This window comes from Lipophrys pholis (assembly GCF_963383615.2).
Source record: "Lipophrys pholis genome assembly, chromosome: 15".
NCBI lineage: Eukaryota > Metazoa > Chordata > Actinopteri > Blenniiformes > Blenniidae > Lipophrys > Lipophrys pholis.
The window spans coordinates 12,087,683-12,108,360 of NC_137642.1; the positions used below are offsets into that span (position 1 = coordinate 12,087,683).

The following is a 20,678-nucleotide window of genomic DNA, read 5'->3' on the forward strand; positions in this document are numbered from 1 at the left end:
GGAAGGTGTGAAGGACCAGAGCAGGAATAGACAAACTGCGTCCTTTGTGTCCACATTAAAGGCAATCCTTGAAACTTTCTCCTCAGCAAATCTCAGGGGGTAAAACAAAGGATGGAGGATTCCTTATCTTACACTTTATGTTCTATTTCTAGTGCAAGAACAGACACATTAACTCTGCTCCGGATACACCGAAGTGGGTCATTCAAAGTTGAACTAAATACTTAATTCAGACAATTCTTTCAAGGAATCAGTTTGTTCTCTCCCTCCCTCCCTCTCTCTCCTCCTCTCCCGTTCTCTCCCTCCCTCCCTCTCTCTCCTCCTCTCCCAAACACGCTGTGTTCAATGAAGTCAACGGAGACGTCAACAAATGTGTATCGGTTTTGAAATGGTGGTGAAGCAGTGGCCTCCTTTGTACAGGAGGTTTGTGTCAATGCAAAGTTTTGTGCGACACATGAAATATCGTGTCACATGTTTCCTTCAGCGCAGACATTTGACACCTGTCCCAACATGGACGTTCGAATTGGAATTGCAGAAACAATGTTCAATCTTGATCTTCTCATTGTGAAAAAGTGACTGTGCGAACCGCCACACTGTCATCTGGAGCCCAGACGAGATCATTCGTTTTACACATTTAAATTATTAAGGAAGCTTTCACCCTTAAAAGTTTGTGAAAAAATAAAAAATAAAAGTCACTGGGAACATGCTGAGTAAAAAAAACCCCTCAAATTAAGACGATGCACCTTTTGGTGTAACTTTTATGAAAGCACATTTTAAATCTTTCAGGGCGTCACATAATCCTGGAAACAACACGGAATTGGCTTCTAAGAATTCATACCTAATGAGGGTTCATTTTCCCTCAGGCATTTTTCAGGACTTTCCGACGAAGAGTCACTCTTGTTTACAGGAATCATTTGCAGGGACTTCCTCCTCTGGATCCAGATCAAGGAACCAGATAAAGCGTTCCCAAAGTATACTTGAATCTTTACTTTTCATCTTCACGCAGGTTTCTTTTTTTTACAAAAACAAGAACCAAAACGTGTTAATGAGCTTTAGAGATGTTGACGGGGAGAATTTATCTCCGACTAACACAAACACCTCACTGAAATATTATTGACTGGTGACAACAATCATAATATATTCCGTTTAGAGGAAGCATTTTACACTGCCGGGGAAAAAATCTTTTTTTAATCACAAGACAAAAAGAAAATGCGGAGTGACTAGGACTGGTAATGATTGCATTTCTAACTTGGTTTGAAGTAGGCAGATGTCCTCCAGTACAAAACGATCTTTAACCCTGTCTCTTTACTCTTTTCATTAACACTGAGCTATGCAAAGAGCATTCAGGTAAAAGGCCTGGCATTTTGTGAAAATGAAGCTTGTGGATTTCCAGCTCAGGGAAACTTTGCCAACAGCAGATTATCTGCTTTAGCCTGCAAGTAATTGATGTTAATTCCTCTCAGGCCTTCCAAGCTGAAATTTTGGTTAATATGTATTGTTGGGGAACACTAGGCTTGCCCTTTGAATTGCAGTGTTTTCGCCATGTCTTTAACTCAATAGAGTGATGCGAGTTTTGGTTAATTATACTCCACACAAGGAGATTTTCCATTTCAAATGAATGCATGAGATGCCGAACCTCAATTGTAGATACATGTGATATCAAAACAACATGTTTCTGACAGAAAACTATACGGAATTACGGACATAATTCAACCAGAGGAGCTGAAAGTAAACAGCATTTAATCAAGCGAAAAAAGAAATAGAAATGAAGGGAAAATATCAATGCACGACTGACTCACAAGACGCCTTGATAGGAGCTTTGTGTGTGATGACAGGATAAGAGCAAGAGAGTAAACAGAGTGGATACAGTACAAGCTGGACGGGCAGCGATTCTGCTAGAAAAGCAGAATTAAATATGTGAAAAGGGAAAGAAAAAAAGGCTTAAATAAAAGTGCAGACACATCACAAATCCAGAAAAATGAGACAGGGAATGACATTGTAAGATAGAACGGTCACTCACGTTGTAGATGTACTTTACAAGATGCAAACAGCTTTTGAAAATCTCACAGCAACAGTAAATGAAGGGAAGCAGAATAGAGGAAGCCAGAGCTTCTATCTTCAGTGTGTGCGGGCAGATTTGAAGATTGACATTCAGTTTCACTTTTTGTCAGCACATGTTGAAATAACAGTCACTTCCAACATGAAAACAATAGATTGAGAGTGTGCACTGGAGGCTGTTACAGGAAAACCACGGCGATAAACCTGGCAAACTTGTTTTCACAAACGCACACAGCATGTGTATGAACAGGTGAAGATGGATTCTGGAGAGAGGTTTCATTGCAGCCTTGAATATAAAGTGCTTCACAATGTAAGCATGCATGTTTACCTTGCTTTTAAGAGTCCTTGCATGGACAAGGAGCAAACATCTCCTCCATTCATCTCGTATATATATCGCTTTCTACAACTCAGGGCTGCAGCCGATCCCAACACAGAACCGGGGATATTGTTATTATAACGCGAGCTAAAGACCTGCTAAATACTGAATGTATCTGCCGCACATCACAGCCCACAGTCTCCTCTCATCGCTGCACCTCTGAGGACAAGGTGGGACGTTTCCTCTCTAGGACAAGAGGGAGTCACACTGTTATTTATCTGCGACGCTGCACTGTAAACACAGCCTCATTGCACTTGATCTCATAAATGCAGCGCTCACACCATCAGTTCGGGACATTTAAGCATGAACTCTGCGGCTGGTTTAAATACATGTGTTGAATAAAGGCTTTATTATAACATATACTTGTGGCTCGCTGTGATTTTAGCACAGCCACAATTCTGGAAAAAATGTTAGCACTTGAAAGTTGCAGCTTAACCCAGGAAGTTATAAGAAGACTAATCATAGTAATCGCTTCTTAAAACGGTAGGAGACGGCGAACACAGGTGGACATTTTCCTCAGATCACGCCACTTATTTCATTTGGACTATATCAGCAAGGACTTTCCACATTAATCTCTAATGAAATGCAAAAGGAAATAATTCGCTTTTTACGGCATCCATCATACAAGGAAGCTTCTTTTTGAAAAATGTCCCATCTCAGCTCAAGAGGAATGCGGAATTCACGTTTCCCTGTAATCAATATGACTAACCTGAGTTTAACCACAGAAAGAAAAAAAAAAAGGACATGAGCAGCATCTGTCCAGCTGAATCAAACAGGATGCAGGCTGCGTTTCTCCAGGAAACTACAGCTGCTGGTGTATCCACAGTCTTTTTTTTTTCCCTCTTTGCAGTCTGAAAACGACCGACAGTCTGTCGATCTGTGCAGCTTCGTTCTTTTCTCCGATGTTGTGACCGGCCTTCAGTGAAAGAAGGCCACTTCAGCTCGAGAAAAAGGAAATGAAAAACTTGCACACCACCAACAAAACTGAACGCATTTTGTTCCCGATCGCTGTCCCTGACATTACCAGTAAACGCGGCCCTGTTACTGCTGTTCCTGGTAGGGGTGTGCTTCTCGATACACAGGCCGCTCCGTCCCTCAGGCGAGTGTTTGTGTTGCCTCTACCGTGCAGAGTAACCCGGCTCTGTGTGGAGGAGTTGTGGAGCAGCAGGCAGCAACGGCCCACCACAGTGCTCCATGAACACAGCAGAAGTGTAAGGTGTGTGTGTCGGTGTGTGTGTGTGTGTGTGTGTGTGTGTGCGTGTGTGTGTATCCGTCAGTAATGACCATGTGGACTCAGGAAACTACACACTGGGGGACAGCTTGAGAGTCTGCTGGTCTGTCTGGTGGGGGACTCGGAGGCCAGCAGCAGCAAAAAGCAGCTAAATGACAGTGTGGAGGACAGTTGGAGAACTGGCCACCAGCAGCCAGTTTTACAGCAGTTAACCAGCAAATACACTCTGCAATGAAACACGCCACTGCAAGCACTGAATCTTAATTATGGAAACACAACATTGTAGCTGGCAGAAGGAAATCGTCTCCGGTCTTTATATTAGGGCTCCTGCTCTTTGTCACTTATGTGTGGTGGTTTGAGGATTACTCCTGTTACAAAGTAGCTTCAGTGCATCCTCACAGCCTTGGGATTTAAAAGCTTACCATGCAAGAGAAATGTCGCTGCAATTCTGGCAGAGGCCCTTTGTCAACAAATATCCGCTTAATAACGCTTCCTGTCCCTTTCGTCTTTCTCCATTCAAATAAAGCAAAAATCATGTCTTCAACATTTTGAAACAGTCATTGCATCTGGTACCCAAAGTTGTCACCTTCACTACATTTTCCAAGCTGTTGGGAAATACTCAGCTACTCAAAAAACAAACAAACATGAATCATCAAGCATTTAGCTCAGCACATAGCATTGTAAAAGATAAAAAGCACATGTTCTGATAGCATGTTTCAGAAGCCCAATTACAGAGTGAACTTAGTGTGAAGTGGGAACTTTCACCTTTGGTACAGATCAGGGAGCCATGACTCGACATCACGAGAAAATGGTACTTTTTATTCTTCCTGTGAACCAAGTGAGTCAGTGCGAAGCAGCAGAAAACACATTTTAATCGACTTCACTTTGCTTTAATGTCACATTAAGAGAGCAGATCCCAGCTGACTATGGGCAGAAACCCGGGGACATCATGGACAGGTTGCCAGGTTGTCATATTACGTTACTGAACTTGTACTACAACTCATAACTTACACAACAATGATGTAGCAAATGCACTCGGATTACAGCAGAGGTAAGTTTTAATGTAAGAGATGTCTGACTGCTTAAGAAAATGTATAGAAATAGTCAAAATGGGACAAACTCTTCAACTACAAGGACAAAAAAGAAAAAGAAAAAAGATCTTCTAAAATGAGATGACAGTTCTGATCCCTGTCTCTTTGGTTTTAGCTGCTTTACATTTATATGATGTACCTCAGTAGGACCATGTCAGAACTGGTGTGGAAGCGGCTCCTCAAGGCGTCATAGTCCACTTATTCGATGCACGACAGGGTTCACGGTTGTGGCCATGTTCATACTTTCACAAATGAACTGCACTAACAGTAACTGGACCAGAGTCCATTTTAATTGAGCCGAACCGTCCAACTGTGACCGCTGCCTTAGCGTCTCAGACGTCACCCCTTTTGTTCCCCACATATTATTACCCAAGGTAAGACAGCAAATAAAGGTGTCGGGTTGGTTTGACAAGGAGGAGAAGCATTCTCCACCCCACCCTGACCCGCCCCAAAAGAAAAAGAAAAAAAAAAAAAGATAATCCAAAATACCTGACTCCAGGAATCCGACCTTGAGAGTGCACATCCTGACAAGACTGAAAGTTTCTCCCGAGCAGCACCGAGACGCCACATGCACAGCTGTCAGTCAAACAACCCTCTGCTAGTTTTGTAGTGAGGAACTACTCAAACAGTCACATAGCTTCACAGTCCTGACCTGACACAGGAGGATCCTAATCCCTCTGTTGAAGGAACACAATGCCGAAGGTTGCCAACTAAAGACAAGCAGCTGTTCTACGCTGGCCAATCATTAATGCAACGGCTGCAGGCTGAGTGTTGCCACAGCTGTCCGTGAGGCCACAGCAGCTTCACACATACAGACTGTTGCGTTCAATCAGCTGGTTTAATATCCTCCGCTCTTTCTCAAAAACTAATTTAAGCCCGCTGCATTGCACAATGTCTGCAAAGTCAATTTAAATGAGCAATAGCATGGTGAATTAATTATTTAAGGCAATATTAATAACTGCAAAAGGCTCAGGGTTGGATTACAAAGATCAAAGAAATGCAGGGTGTTTTTTAAGCAGAGCAGAGATTCAGGCTGGAATTACTTTGCAGCCGTAAATGGAGAACGTCTCGCACATGGATGCATTGTGATGAGATTTAAGTCGTGAATACACTTTAGTTAAAAACTACAAGCAGCAGAACCTCCTGTGGCGACGCAAACACCGGTGGCAGTGGCAAACAGCAGAGAAGTCATTAGTAATGAAAACTCGTTTGATATTCATAATGAAATGACGGCTGGGGCTTGTTCTGCTGGTGGGAATTTGAGGTTGGTTTCTCTCTCTCCGCTGTTTACAAACAGCCAAGGTAATTACACGTGAAGAGCGAGATTGATCGCGTTCCAAAAGGAAAAAAAACTACATCTAAAAAATTGGCATGGCTGTTCCCGGAGATTACATTACAGCCACAGTTTAGTACACAATGATGCCGAGACTATGTTCTTTGTTTGCGTTTCCACAGTGGCTGCTGCTGCTCGGACCAATTACGCTTTTTCCCTCCGCAAAACCCCAACAGAAGCAGATACAGACATTTTATGCGATGCGGATAGGTTGTGTTGCTCATGCATAATGTCAGCAGAAAAAGGTCACGGATAAACAGTTTAACTGTGTACTGTAATTTGTTTTGTTTTTTTTAACTACAATTCAGCCAGTAATTTCCATGCATTTGAACAGTATACAATTAAACTAAAATGTCTAACCTTTTATGTAAACCAAGTACATTATTGTGGGCATAAGTGAGGGCTTGCTCTACATTCATTCACTCATCTACTTTTACTGTTGAAGCCATTTTGCAAACTCCAAAAATAAAAGTAGCCCATTTAGTTCAAGTCAGCTAAAGCAGAATGTATCTTAAATAAAGAATTACAGAGTAAATCAATATTTTACCTAATCAACAACACACAGCTGATGTGAAAACAAATGAATAATTCACTATATACGATAATACATAAGCACCATTTTGGCCTTTAAAAAGAAGCACAAGGTTCATTAATGTGTTCCAGAGGTGGAATTAGTATCAAGTGAGACTCGGGAGAACCTCTATGTTTTACAAATGTACTCCCCTGGCTATATGTATGTCAGATGTGTCAAATTTCTATCCGAAAAGGCCTCGCTGGACTGTTTTAAGGCGGCTATACATTTCACTTTTCATGGTTTAACAACTGTGGTCTTATGTGGAACAGTGGGAAGGGGTTGCAGATGCACATTGTCAGAGTCCTCTGAGCCTAAGATACATTTCTGGTAATTTCAAGCACCTACGTATACTTGATACTACCCGAAATGCAACTATCAAAGAAAACAAATCGATTCCATTGAGGTAAGACTTCAAGAGCTTCCCCCTGGGAATAATAAAGTATTTATATTCTATTTTAAAATCAGTGGGCCATGTCTGCGTTCTATACCAAGATGTTTCTATGTACAGAAATGCCACCTGACCAAACGCTTGAGCTTTGGTTGGATGAATTTATTTCTGTCCGATTACACCAGCCGTAGATGATGTTGCAATTCTTGCATTCGGTTGCTGTGGGCCGTCAGCGATTCAGTGGAGGTGGACATTGCGCAGGCCAAACGAATGCTGTACCCAAGTTTGAGAAGTCCATGTCACAAAGTGTAACATGTAATAAATGTGAGATAGTCTGTAGGCGTCTTTCAGTGTGTCACCGCTCCATCACACCTGAATGATGAAAGCTTCGTCATGAAGGTCTACAGAAGACCGATACCGAGCCCGTCATTATAACGCGGTGTGATGGTGTAGAGCAACATCATGGAACATGCAGCACAGTGGCACCTCCAGGACCAGGATCACAAAAACGACTGAGAACGACTGCATGATTCCCATTTACTCAGAAATGTTATAAACCGGAATTTGAATGTGGAAACTGTCATACAAGAAGATATCAGTACAAGAAAAAAAAGAAAGTCTGCAACACAGTTGAATTGCGGAGGGAAAAAAAAGATAAATTATGAAGTAAAGTATGGCCACTGTGGTAGATGACGTACTATGCAGTCTCTATTAGTCAGGTTTTAATACCAGTAATGGGAATAGACGGCTGACTGGCTTTCTGAAGTCTGAATAAAAACAAAATGATGATTATGAGATAAAGCATTCAGTTCTTCTAAAAACTAAAAACTCAACCGAGTCTGGACAAGCTTTGCATTCGCACAGCTTCATAATACTTTCGTAATATTACACAAAGCTTTACATTTATTGCTATGCCTCATCACAGTCCCACGGCTTCCACATGATACATGAACATTATCAGATGTCATGGGATGCAGCTGCGAATGTGAGCGAGTAATATAATACCAATAGTCTTGGTGTACTATACCTACAACTGCATCTGATGAGAGTTGTACAAAGATACTTCAGAGTTAAAAAAAGTATGTATTCTAAATATAGATGGAAGGTTTTTAATGAATAAACAAGTTTCACTGGTCAGCATATTTTGTTTAAGAGTTGTTATTAAATATTATCACACTTTTAGAATAGCTTTAGTTTCATTATAACATGTGTGGTGTCAATTAAAGTAAATACAGGGAAGAAATCCACTAACCAGATGGAATAAAGATCAACTGCCACTATTACACAGATTCCTTTGGAGTATTTGCTGGGATTTATGTCCCATGTACAAACACACCAATGTGTGAATAGATAATTAGAAAGACCACTTTTTGTATATACAATTATAAAAAGTAGCAACTAGATTTTAGGTTTTCAGCCATAGAGGTGAGCAGACGTCCCCTTTTGCACCATTTTATCCTGTTAATGAAGATCAGCTTCGCAGCCACCCCCCCCCCCCCCCCCCCCCCCCTTAGTTAGCAAGTGTTGCTGGTTGATACTTTGCAGTTTGTTTTTCTTCACAACACCACCTTTTATTCCCGTGTTTTGAAGAAAAGGTTTGTCATCGCTCTAATGAATTGCCTTTTTCTTGTCAACCTACACTGTCTACCTATCCTTCACGTCATGGTCCTGATGCTAAAGCTTGGGCATACCACATGATCGGGTGCACTAAACAATCTAAATATGTAGATGCATCATACTTACAACAAACGTGAGCAAACGCAAAAGAATCATGAATCAAGTATTTGGTGTGACCATCTGTTCTCAGTTTGTGGAACTTTTCACACCTGCCTGATCTTAATAAAGTCATTTATAAAGACGAGTCTTCCGATTCCCTATTTACATGCATTGTTGCTTCTCACGGAATACCACAGCAGGCAGTGGGATACTTTATAGAGTTTATTGGTCTTTATTGCAAAATGCTTATGTAAAATGTATTAAGCTAAACTTTTGAAAAAAAAAAACCCATTTAATGTTCCTGCAATGCAGCAGATTACAGACAATCCGACAGACACCAAATCAAAAACTTCAAAGGAAGTTGGAGAAGAGAAAGAGACAATCTGGGCCTGCTGACTCTTGGAAGCCTGAGGAGAGAAATGTGTTATTCCCACCTATTAGTCGAAGAGAGAGCAGAGCAGCAGAATACAGGTGGGAGGGTTTTCTGATACGGATGAGTAGCTCAGATAATTGGGTGTTTTCCTTGCGCCATCTACACTGATGTATCAGCTGCATTTAACAATTAGCTAAACCAGACAGCGGACAGCCCTGCGCGAGAATGTTGACCTCGGGGTAACATCGTAATCTGCCTCAAAGAAGCATGAAATTGAAGTTGTTTTGCATCTATTTTGCCTCTGTTGGGTGCATTTCTGAAGACCGGTCCATTTGGCCAAGCAAAGGTACTTTAAGGTGAACTCATCAAATTCATGTGTTTTAAATTATGGAAGCCTTGTTTGCTCAAAAAGATCAAAAATCAAGCTAATAGAATGCCTTAATGTACTAAACCCACCGTGTTTAAACTGAATGAGGGTCATTCAGCTTGGGTTGTGGATTCAGTATTCAGGTTCAATATTCTGCAGAGTCCACGTAAATGTGGACAGCAAGTCCATCCGTGGTTCTAGGAAATAGTCTGCATGTTTTTTATGTGTCCCTGCCGCTGGACACATGATTTAAGTCAGCGTGTCGTCACAAAGTTCTGCAGAATCCCGACTGCGTTGTCTATTTGCGTGACGACACTCCAGGGCTGCATTTCCACCAATATGTGTTGCGTCTGACCATCATACACGCAGCATGACACCATTGCGTCTTCCTAACCCCACAGGCCCCCCGGGGGGCCCCTTTTCTTGTCTCATTTCCATCAGTAGACAGAAACCTTTGGAGAAAATAAAAGCCCTAATGACATCATCAACCATATCCAGCAACCTGCGGCAGTGCCATCCCCGGACCGTTCAGCTGAGCCAGCACCTTTACTGGGCTGATGTATAGCAGCTGTCGAGCACCCCCCCCCCCCCCCCCCCCCCGCCTTCATCTCACATTATACTTTCATCACACTGGTGCAGCAAGCACACACATGCACAACTACACACACAAATTCTGTAAGTCTGAGTGAGGACAGCTACTTAACACCTAAAGAAACCCATCAGAAACACTGACCTTTTATTGCATTTTTTTTTTTTACACCTTCAAATACCACCATTAGCTTAATGCCAGTGAGGTTCAATCCACAGAGGTGGATGCCATCATCCATAGGAGGAAGTCATTAGGCTATAGAGCAATACTCCTCCACAGGAGCAGAGCAGAGCGGCCACGGGGAGAAACTGGAACGGGGCAGGCCAGGATGAGTGGGTTAGTGCACGGCAGAGAGCAAAGCAGTATGATACCTTTATTATATTATTGCATTACAGCTCAGCCAGACGCTGATACGACTATACTAGCAGGGGACATATTCCTACAATTATAGTCTGCAATCAGGTAACAGAAGCTGTGTGCTGCAGCTGCACAAAGTCTACATGTCCCTGGAAACCTTGAGCTATGATTGCAGCTGCCATATGTTGCTAATACTGTTCAAAAAGCTTTAATTAGTTCAGCCTAAGACCAATTAGGAAAAGTAAAACCTGCTAATGCAGAGGTCTTGGAAAGGGATGCAATCCCTGATGCCATCACAACTTTTTAACAGCCACTGGAAGTCCAGGAAAATAAAATCTGCATTGTGGACAATACACATGTATTTAGTGAAAGGAAAGGGAACGCATACTCTATAAGCAATGAAGAGATGGAGGCACGTGGTGAAACACAGAAATGCAGCACGAGACAGTGAGTGCCATTTTGAAGAAGGACTTTGAGCAAAAATAGATATTTAAATATAGCAGGGTCCAAAAAAAAAAAAAAAAAAAAATGCTGTTGATTGGCTGGAGCCTGAATTACCACTGAGAGGCGTCAGGATAACAAAGCAGAACTCGGTACGCGTAAACAGGTGTTCATGCTGCATTGAGGAAACGACAAGTCCCACTGGTAAAACAAAGAAATGGCTTGGATAACATCAGCTACACCTTCAAAACGTGTCACTCATCCTACACTTGTTTTATCCAGCAGTATGTTTGTCGCGCAGAGCTTAAACTTTTCAACCAACACCAGATGGACTAGAAACTTCTTGCTACAGGCGAAGAAGGCCCTGCAGAGAATGAACTCAGGCTCAGGAAGCTCAAACAACCTCCTGGACCTGCAACAAGTGGAAAAGACAGCAGAGCAGACTAGGGGACCCCCCACCCCCCCAGAGACACTGAGCAACTCCAAGAGAAAGTCAAGTGTTACTTTAGCGGGCCCTGCCCATCCTGGACGTCACCTCTTCTCCCTAACCAGAAAATGATTAACTGATAGCTGAAAGGTCAAAATAAGTTTCTATTCTATCTTAAACAAGAACACATCAACTGTTCCATCTTGAAAATAAGTCGACAAAAGTAAAAATGTCAAATTTTCAGAACCCCTGACTTTGAAACAGGCTCCGTGTGTTGATCAGCTGCTGTGCCGCTCGAACAAAGATGTGAGCCGTACGACATGAAGCAGAATGAAAAACATTGTTCTGAAGCCCTTCCTCCAGTCAAACTGCTTTTTCGCCTGCTGTTATCTGTAATTTGATTGAAGCCCCTATAGAACAACAGAATAGCAGCTGTCAACCGAGTCCTCGGTTCCATATTGTAAAATACGGTGGGAGGCACGTTTCGCATCACAGCGAATTGTGTCAAACAATGACGGTGGTTAATTGGCAGAACGCTCCTATCAGAGCCTTCAGATACCTTTGATTGCATTTTTTCCACCCTACAATTACTTTACTCGGAGCCCAACTCTAAAAGACAGAAAGTACGAGTTAATTTGCAGGTGCGCACAATGGCAAGTCCATTAAGGCTGCATACTCCGCAGAGTTTTAAAAAGCTCAGCAGACGAAGCCTCAAATCAGCCTCTTCCTCTTTTTTGAAATCAAAACTATGGCTTTAGTTTTCATTTCTGCGTGCAGTCTGCCAGAACGACCAACGAATTGAGAGTCGAGCCGACAGCCGGGGCGGCTCCGGCTAAAGGAGAGATGAGGTTTCTTATAACAGCAGAACGCTTGTTGATACCAGCAAGATCCCTCATTGTCAGACAGCAAACAATCGGCTGCTCATGACGGAGGACCAGACCCGGAGTCTTTATGTCTTTATGAGGAACTGTGACAATATACCTGTGCAAGTCAACAAGTTCACCGTCAAGCAACTGGAAAACAGCTGTGAGCAATAATACTGTAATATTCACTTTATATGGTTTTCAACCTAAAATGGACTACGAATAAAAAAGTACACTTCAGCGTTGATATCAAGGTGTGCTTTGATTAATAACAATAGAACTGAACTTTTGACCACATAAAAGCTCCTCATGAATAAACCAGTTTTGAGTTGCCTTTTTTTTATCTATTTATTTTTTTTACTTTTTTTGCAACTGTAGATTAAAAGCCCTCCCAATTACCTTTTGGTGGACGAGACTTGTATTTTATCAGCTCGTTTATAAAACCAAGATCAAAGCTATTGCTTGCTTGCCTACAAAAAAAAAGACCACAGCCGTCCATCACCACAGTTCAAACGCTCAGCCGTGCCGGAAACTTGAACTGGGCTCGTTTGGAACAGAAGCCGATCTATATTGTAGTAATCCCACGCGAGGAGGCAGGACCGCACGCAAAATAAGCAATTTGTTGTTGTTGGCATGTTTATGCATGCACACTCCAGATACCAACGTGACAATGAGCCCTCTTATAGAGAGAAGCCCTCAGTATTTCACAACACTGGTGAAGACATAACCCAGGGCTAAAGTGATGTAACACACACACACACACACACACACACACACACACACACACACACACACACACACACACACACACACACACACACACACACACACACACACACACACACACACACACACACACACACACACACACACACACACACACACACACACACACACACACAGCTGGTTCTTCTTTCCTCCTCCAATGATGGCAAAACGCCAACACAGTGAACGCTGCATCATCATACAGATGGCATTGTAAGAAGACATCTTTGACATGGAGCTTGGAGTTGTTACCACCAACTGATGAGGAATAAGAGGGTTGCCCTCCCAGGGACAAGGCGGATTCCACAGCAGGCAGCCGCACAGAGGGAGTGGGAGCAGCGAGCTTGAAAGTGGACTGGAGTGAGGCGTTAGGAAGCCTTAAAACAAACTGCAACTGTGGAGCACAAGTGGTGGACTGAAAAGGATAAGAGTCACGCAGCATGACGGGAGTGATGATGGAGGAGAGCTCTGATCCTGCAGCCAACAAGCTGGGAGAGATAATGTAACAGCTGACTTGATTATTTTAGGCAAATGAGCAGATCTGAAGCTACAGTTTGTGGAAATGTGTGACAGAAACTGATGCCAGAATACAAGGGGCGCCCATCAACCAGTTAGAGCTCCATGATTTATAATAAGGCAACACCCGGCTGGGAAGTGCGCCTCCTTATGAGTATGTATCGCCTTTGTAAGGATAAAGATTAAAAAAAAAAAAAAAAAAAAAGGGCTTGGAGAGGAACACAGGCTGCACACATATGGGGCGCAACCTGCACATTTAACAACATTAATTAAGTGAACTCAGCCTGCTGTCATTGTGACCCCTGCATGTATTAAGAACATAGCATGGCAGGACATCCCGAAACAATCGCCTGTGTAATGCTCAATCTTGTCTCCTCGCTATAAACGATGTCTTCACGGTGTGGTGTCCCATTCCGCCGCAAAGTGGCGGCGCGTCATGAAGGCTGCGCTCCGCGAAACTAACAAAGGCTTTGCACGGCCAACAACACACACACAGTTACCTCCTCACTCGCAGGAAGAAACCCCAACAAACAACTGCATTCAACACACAAAAAATACATAAAAAACGAAGCCACCTGTGCAGAGTAGATACGAGCGCGTGGCTGCTTTTTGCTGCAGAGCGCACTTGCGCGTATTAAACTGAATGTCCATACCTTAATTACAACAGAGTAGAGCCACCGTCTCCGGGAGCCGATTGTAAGGGACTAATACAATTTCTTCTTTTTTTTTTTTTTTTAAAGCAAATCCTCACAGTATCACATCCCAGCATAGTCCAGAGACGTGCGACCCCCTCCTCAGTCCTCAGTCTTCACCGCCTCCGGAGGCGCAGCGGACACAGGAGCTTCAGTGTGGACGCACACAAAGACGCGCCGGCCGGACCAAACGCTGCTCCTCATGCCACACACACACATACAACGGGAGAAAAGAAAGAAAAAAAAACACACACACTCACCAACTGTCCTCTGCACAGAACCGCGGCGTTTTGTTTATTTCATTGCCCCCAGCTGAGCAGCTGAGTGTAGTGGTGCGTCACCGACTTCCGCGTTAAGATGGAGTTGGAGAAAAAAAACAAAAACGCCAGGAAAATAATAAATTTAAAGGACAGGTGGCGCACGCGGGCGCGCCGGGGTCTGTGGGCTGATGAGGAGATGGAGCTCAAGAAGATGAAGGAGGGGATGATGACACTGCTGGCTGTGGATTTGGTCTGTATCAGTGTGATACTGCTGATGTTAGTCCAGATGGATGCAATATTTAATGCTGCAATAATCAATGTTTTATAGGTGTGCCTTCAACTGTGATGTGAAAGTGTTGCTCATAGTCAAGAAATCCAACTTTCTGTCCAAATTCTTCAGCTCTAAGCCACAAACCTCTTGAAAACAACACGAGCACTTCAAGGAGAAATGTTGCTCTCTTTCAATCACATTGTTGCCGTTTGTTTTAGAAGTTGCTCCAGGGTGAAATGATAAGAATAATCACATTGTGTTAACCTTCGGATGACTGCAAATGCTTGGTTTGTTTGAAAAACGTTTCCTTATCCTGATACAGTAGGAGCCAGCAAGAGGCTGGTGTCAAATTACCCACATTTTTATAGTAAATATTGTCAATCTCACATGTACATGTACATGTACATGTATGTAGCTCCGAATACAAAATAGTCATCTCATTGTGCTTCATCCAAATGAGATATAGAGAACTAACTCATTATCCCACATCTGCCAGCAAACACTGCATCCCTGCTGCTGGGAACAGGGATATTTACCATTTGGCACGTTCCAGTTTACAGTGATCACATGAGTATTACAAATAAGCAAAGTCACCTCCTCCAGCAGTTCTGCTTTATTGCTCATGTCGAAACAGAAAGAGAAAAACAAGCTCCTATAATAACCAACTGAGGTGGGGGGGCTGTTTGTGTGTGTGTGTGTGTGTGTTGGGGGGGGGGGGGGGGGGGGATGCTATATGTCTGTGAGCATGAGACGAAAATAAGATGAAAATAGCAATTTTTTCACTAAAACCTGCGCCATGTTGTGTGACGTCAGGCCCGTTTCTGGGAGCTCGTCCAAACCTCCAGTTTACCGCAGTGTAACTTTTCCCACTTGCAGCTTTCAAGGAGCGGGGCTTAAAAATAAAACTCTACTCTTGTGCATGTGGTAGCTGTGAATCACTGTTCAGTCTGCCCTCAGTCTTCCTCTCAGAGTAACCGGCTCTTAGTTAGCAGTATTGTTCCATCAAACACATCAGAACCAGTTGCTTCTTCAAACGGCAGACTGACGAGAAAACAAAGTGTTTTTGTGAGACTGCAAGCTTGATTTCCCCTTTAATTATTGACACGAGGCCAAAACGGAGCTAAGAAGTCCACAGGTCCACTGCCTTTGCTCGGAGTGCGCTGGGATTGGCTCCGGCTCCCTGCGACCCAACATTGTATTGAGGATAGATGGATATCATCTTTGTTTACTCTATAAATGGAAAATGGAAATGTAAAATTGACAGTTACACATTTTATATGGGTTGTATGGATGAGTGACTTAGAGCAGTTGCCTGGCAACAAATGGAGGCTCCAGGATTGTCCTGTCCAGGAAATAAGCCATCACATAACCATGAATCACATACCCATGAATTGTCTTTTTATTTATTTGCACTTGGGTTTCAAGACAGAATGATAGACGTGCTCGTACGTGAACTGTGATAGCTCTGACTAGCATGCCCCCCCCCCCCCCCCTTTTTTTTTTACCCTCTCCCACCACCCACCCCAAACCTTAATCATCTGTTTTGTCATCGGTTCACCTAAATCATATTTGTATGATATGAAAGTAACAAGCTGAGCAACTAACTGCAATTTTGATTGACCAATTTGCTCAAATGGTCCCACCAAAGCTTACGGTTTGATTTAGATTATAGGGGATCTGTAATTGGCCTGAACAAAACCACATTTGGAAATAATAATAATTAAAAGAAACAAGAAAAAAATTCCATGTTGTTGCACAGTTTTAATAGAGTGTGGTACAGTAATCATTATTTCAGGCTGTGAACGGCCTGCAGTGTGACTCAAGTAAATCCCAACATGTTTTGTAATTCCACACCAGAACATACTGCCCCCCCCCCCCCCCCCCCCGGGGCAGTATGTTGGGAGAGCATCACTTGTTAAAAAAAAAAAAAAAGGAATGTATCCTCTGTTGACTCAGTGCCTCGGCTCTATCTCTGTGAAACCTGTCATTGTGTTTGGGCTTATTACTAATGCGCAGACCGCCGCCACGTCCTTGGGGTGGGACAACGGCGCCTCTGTGCTCCGTCTGGACGGAGTGGGCACCTCAGAAGTGAGTCTGCCAAATTGTCATGCATGTGTCTCTGCGCCTGAGAGATACAGGCTGTCTTGCTGCATGTCTTGGAGGGATTAGGACGTGGCCTTTGTGATGAATGTGCACAGTGGCAGGAGAGCGAAGCACAGCTGGTACTTAAACAGCCCCCCCCCCCCCCCCCCCCCCCCACCACACATTTAAAACACAATGATTTTCTTTTTTTTTTAAACTGGGGTGAGGATACTTACATGGTTGACCTACCAATCAGGTCAACAAACATACAATTTATTTCACAATGGGAAGGGTGTGCTTAACTTGACAACCCAGGACTGTAGAGTCAGAGAGAATGTCTTCATAAGAAAGGAGAAGCTGAAATAGATACTAAGAAGAGTGAGATGGGTTCCTCCCGGGGGGTCAGTCGACTGTCAGGAGGTGGAACTGAAACTGCAACAGATGCGATGATATATTTAAAAAAAAAAAAACAAAAAAAAAAAATCGTGAACATGTTCATGTTGTACACGGTTCCGGTTCTCCTTCAAAACCTGTCAGACGAGTTGAGCTCCATCGCCCTGCGTGCATGAGTCACATTTGCAGAGGCATTTATTTCATTCACATTTGGAAAAAACAGTTTGCTGAGAAGAGTCATAATAGGTTGAATAGAAATAAGCAGAAGCAGAGGTCGTGAAGGGGCAGAGTGGTGAGGGCTCAACCATAGCTAGAAGATCCCCGGTTCCTTTCAGTGCAGTTTGCATGTTCTCCCACTGCGTGTGTGGGCTTTGCAGCACTCCAGTTGACGCCAACAGTTCATAAGCCTTCGTTTGAGGTGGTCTGGTGACTCGAAACTGACTGTAGGCGAGTAGGAGAGTGTGTGTGACTCTGAAGGACTGGCCGCATGTACAGGCTGAACTGTGCCTTCATCCAGAGCACACTGTCTGGGACTGGGGACTGGCTCCAGGCTCCAGGCCCCTGAAACCCTGAATTGGAGGAAGCAGTGCAGAAGACGGATGCATGAAATAAGTAAAACTATGAATTGCCTTTTATTTGTTGTCATTCTCTTGGTTGGTTTCAACTCGTGACCGCCGATTCTTTACATGTCAACTCAAGCTAATTTATAGTTTGACAGTTTTCAAGGAAAATTACTCAGCTTGACTGTTTTATTATTCAATTGTGTAGTGCTCACCGGGATTGTACACATATCAGAGTGAAATAAATAATACAACCTTCAAATCCATGTGTTGAAATAGAGAAGTACAGGCGAGACCCTCTTCTCACTGTGAACTCAGACATTTTGACACACATTCACACCCCGATACTCACACTCTCAACCACACACACACACACGCACACGCACACGCACACACACTGTCTATAAATGGGCATCCAGGCGTATCACATGTGTAACCATACGGGGGAAAAAAATAAAAAAAGACAGTCATTGTTTTTCAGCGTGTGCAAAGTATAAACTTGCAGAACTTGGCTGAGTTGCAAAAGACAGTCGAGCAATCCTGAAACAGAAAGTAGAAAATAGGCATTTGGCTGGTGCGCTGGTGTGATACACTGCGCAGCAGCAGCTGAAGAAAGGCAAATGCCAAACTCACACAAAACCTGCACATTTCTGAAAAGATACAGCCGGCGAAGGGAACAAAAGGAGCACAACTGTTGAAAACCCACAGCCGTGACTTCGCGTCGCGCTTTCATAAGACTCACAAGGCAAAAAAACAAGGATCAAACCCGATGCAGCACGAGCTGAGATGATTTATAAATATCCTTGTTTTTCTAAATCACCATCCTGGTTTGTATCGCAGCCTTTGTTTATAGTGTGTTATCTCCGAGACCAAGCCAGTACAGAAAGGCTCAAGTCTGTAAACTTCAGTGGTTCCTGTCAAATATCCAGTGAGAGGGAGACCTGAACTCACTGGTTTACTATCCTGGGGTTGGTGTCTTGTAGTGTTGATCTATTGTGTCAGCATCTGCAATAACTGGACAATTTATTCAACCAGAAGCTGATGAAACATCATCTCTAATAATGAAATGCAGCAAGTATTGTGAAATTATGACATCCGAATGTTTAACAACTTCTACATTGATCATGCGAGTTTACACTATTTGGATGTCAATGTTGTACAAAGATGTTACAAACTAACTACGACGCCTTAACGTTTAGCGTCAGGCGATTACTCTTATGAAATGATTTTATATAGAACCATTAACACTGAGCCACACAGTGCTGACAGCTCATCTATTGCGTCACATTAATACTGTGATAATCAAGCTTTCAAGGGGGTGCTGTGATTTAAAACAGACATTGGCAACTCGCAGCCCACATGTGGACCCTTTCATCAACTTCCAAAAACGATAAAAATGTTCGTTTTGCAGGTAATGGTGGTCAATTAAAAAAAGGGATTGAACTAGTCCTTCATCATGTTAGCTGCTATACGTCTCAGAAATCCTTGTGATAGACGTGCTCAGTTATAATTCGGCAGTGAGGATGATATTTTTACACGCCTCACAACAATCAAAGTCGTCCGATTAAAAGTTTTCCCAATCGGTGCATTTCCATATGTCCATCCACTGCTTTTGTTAAACTTGGTTGGCGCCGCTGCGGTGAGAGGTTTTGAAATAATACAAAGAAAAACAAGCAGTATGATGTTTTGTTTTTTGTTTTTTCCCTCAAAAAATTCAGCAGAAAATGTGATAAACTCAATCCTCTTCACGTAGAGGTGCATTTATCTGCCGAGCAGTGTTTCGGCAGTTCACGCTGCACGGCCCAATTATAATGGATCAAAGGGAGACAACATGAAGGAGGAAAGTGAGGATAAAAAGCACTGAGACGTGACTCAGGTCAGGCCTTTTCTGCTGCATGGGAACGGCCTCCACTGTGAAAGGAAGGCCAATAAAGAGTTTTCGGTGGAATATTTCCACACAGTGAAGACGGGAAACACACTTCTGACGGCGCAGAGCGCTCTCGTACTCTCTGATTAAAATATTATCTCCACTCGACTCTCCAGGATTAATTTGCATGCATGCATATAAACAAACCGGAGAGTCGAGAGGCTCCTCAGGATAGCTCCAGGCTCCGTTAAAAGAAAGCCCTCAAGTGTCGAGAATGCCTCGCCATACATTTACCGTCACAACCATTCTCCATCTTTTATCAACACTTTGAAGTGAGGACAGACACTGGACAGGTCGTCAGTCCATCACAGGGGACACACACACACACACAGACAGACTTGAATGTTCTGGCAACGATTCCAGAGCAGTAATCACCACCCCTCCGTACAGCCCACTCGTATGATTTACATGTAATTGCACACACAAGCTCTCGGAACAAATTACCATTTCGCAGCGTCCCTGATGTGTCAGTGAAGAGACGTTTTTCTTAATCAGAAGGTGTTAACATGTTGGAGCACTTCACACACAGCCTCCTGAATAACAGAAAGGAGCAGTTAGCAGCTCCATAAGATCTGACTTTCCGAGACGGTAACAAGAGTGGATCTATGGCTACAGTAGGAGCCGTCCTTGGTTACGCTTTCTTCCAACTGTGGCTGGAATGAGGAAAGTTGAAGCTCTGATGAGGTCAACAGGTTGAAGAAAAAAAAACATTTCCGTTGCTTAGAAATCGGCAGAGGGAGAAAATCTGTATTTAATGTGACAGGAATGAGTGAAAACCCATTTCCCCATCTACTTCACAGCGATTTGTCGAGAAGCATTCAGAGCCGGAGCAGGAAAGGTCAAATATTCAATGATCACATAATGAGGAACGGAAACGTCTGGACTCGAGGACACAGCAAGGAAATTACAAGAAATTATTGAAAGAGCTTCTCTAAGTGGGTGGAATCAGGATTTCCTTTAACGTGGAACAATCAGTCTGTGATGTAATTTTAGACACACACACACACACACACTCGCCGACAACGTACAAT

General features: G+C 43.2%; 1 protein-coding gene across 2 annotated transcripts in view; it reads right to left on the minus strand.

The window, feature by feature from the left end:
* The window catches only part of marchf8 (membrane-associated ring finger (C3HC4) 8), an 85,454-nt gene extending 70,946 nt beyond the window's left edge, over nt 1–14,508 (minus strand). The window contains exon 1 of one of the 2 annotated variants that reach the window (XM_080481834.1): nt 14,415–14,508. The gene's annotated coding sequence lies outside the window, so the exon portion shown is untranslated. Of the gene's footprint in view, nt 1–14,115 lie in introns of both variants that reach the window. The other variant, XM_080481835.1, reaches the window with a different exon arrangement.
* Between the last annotated feature and the right edge of the window lie 6,170 nt (nt 14,509–20,678).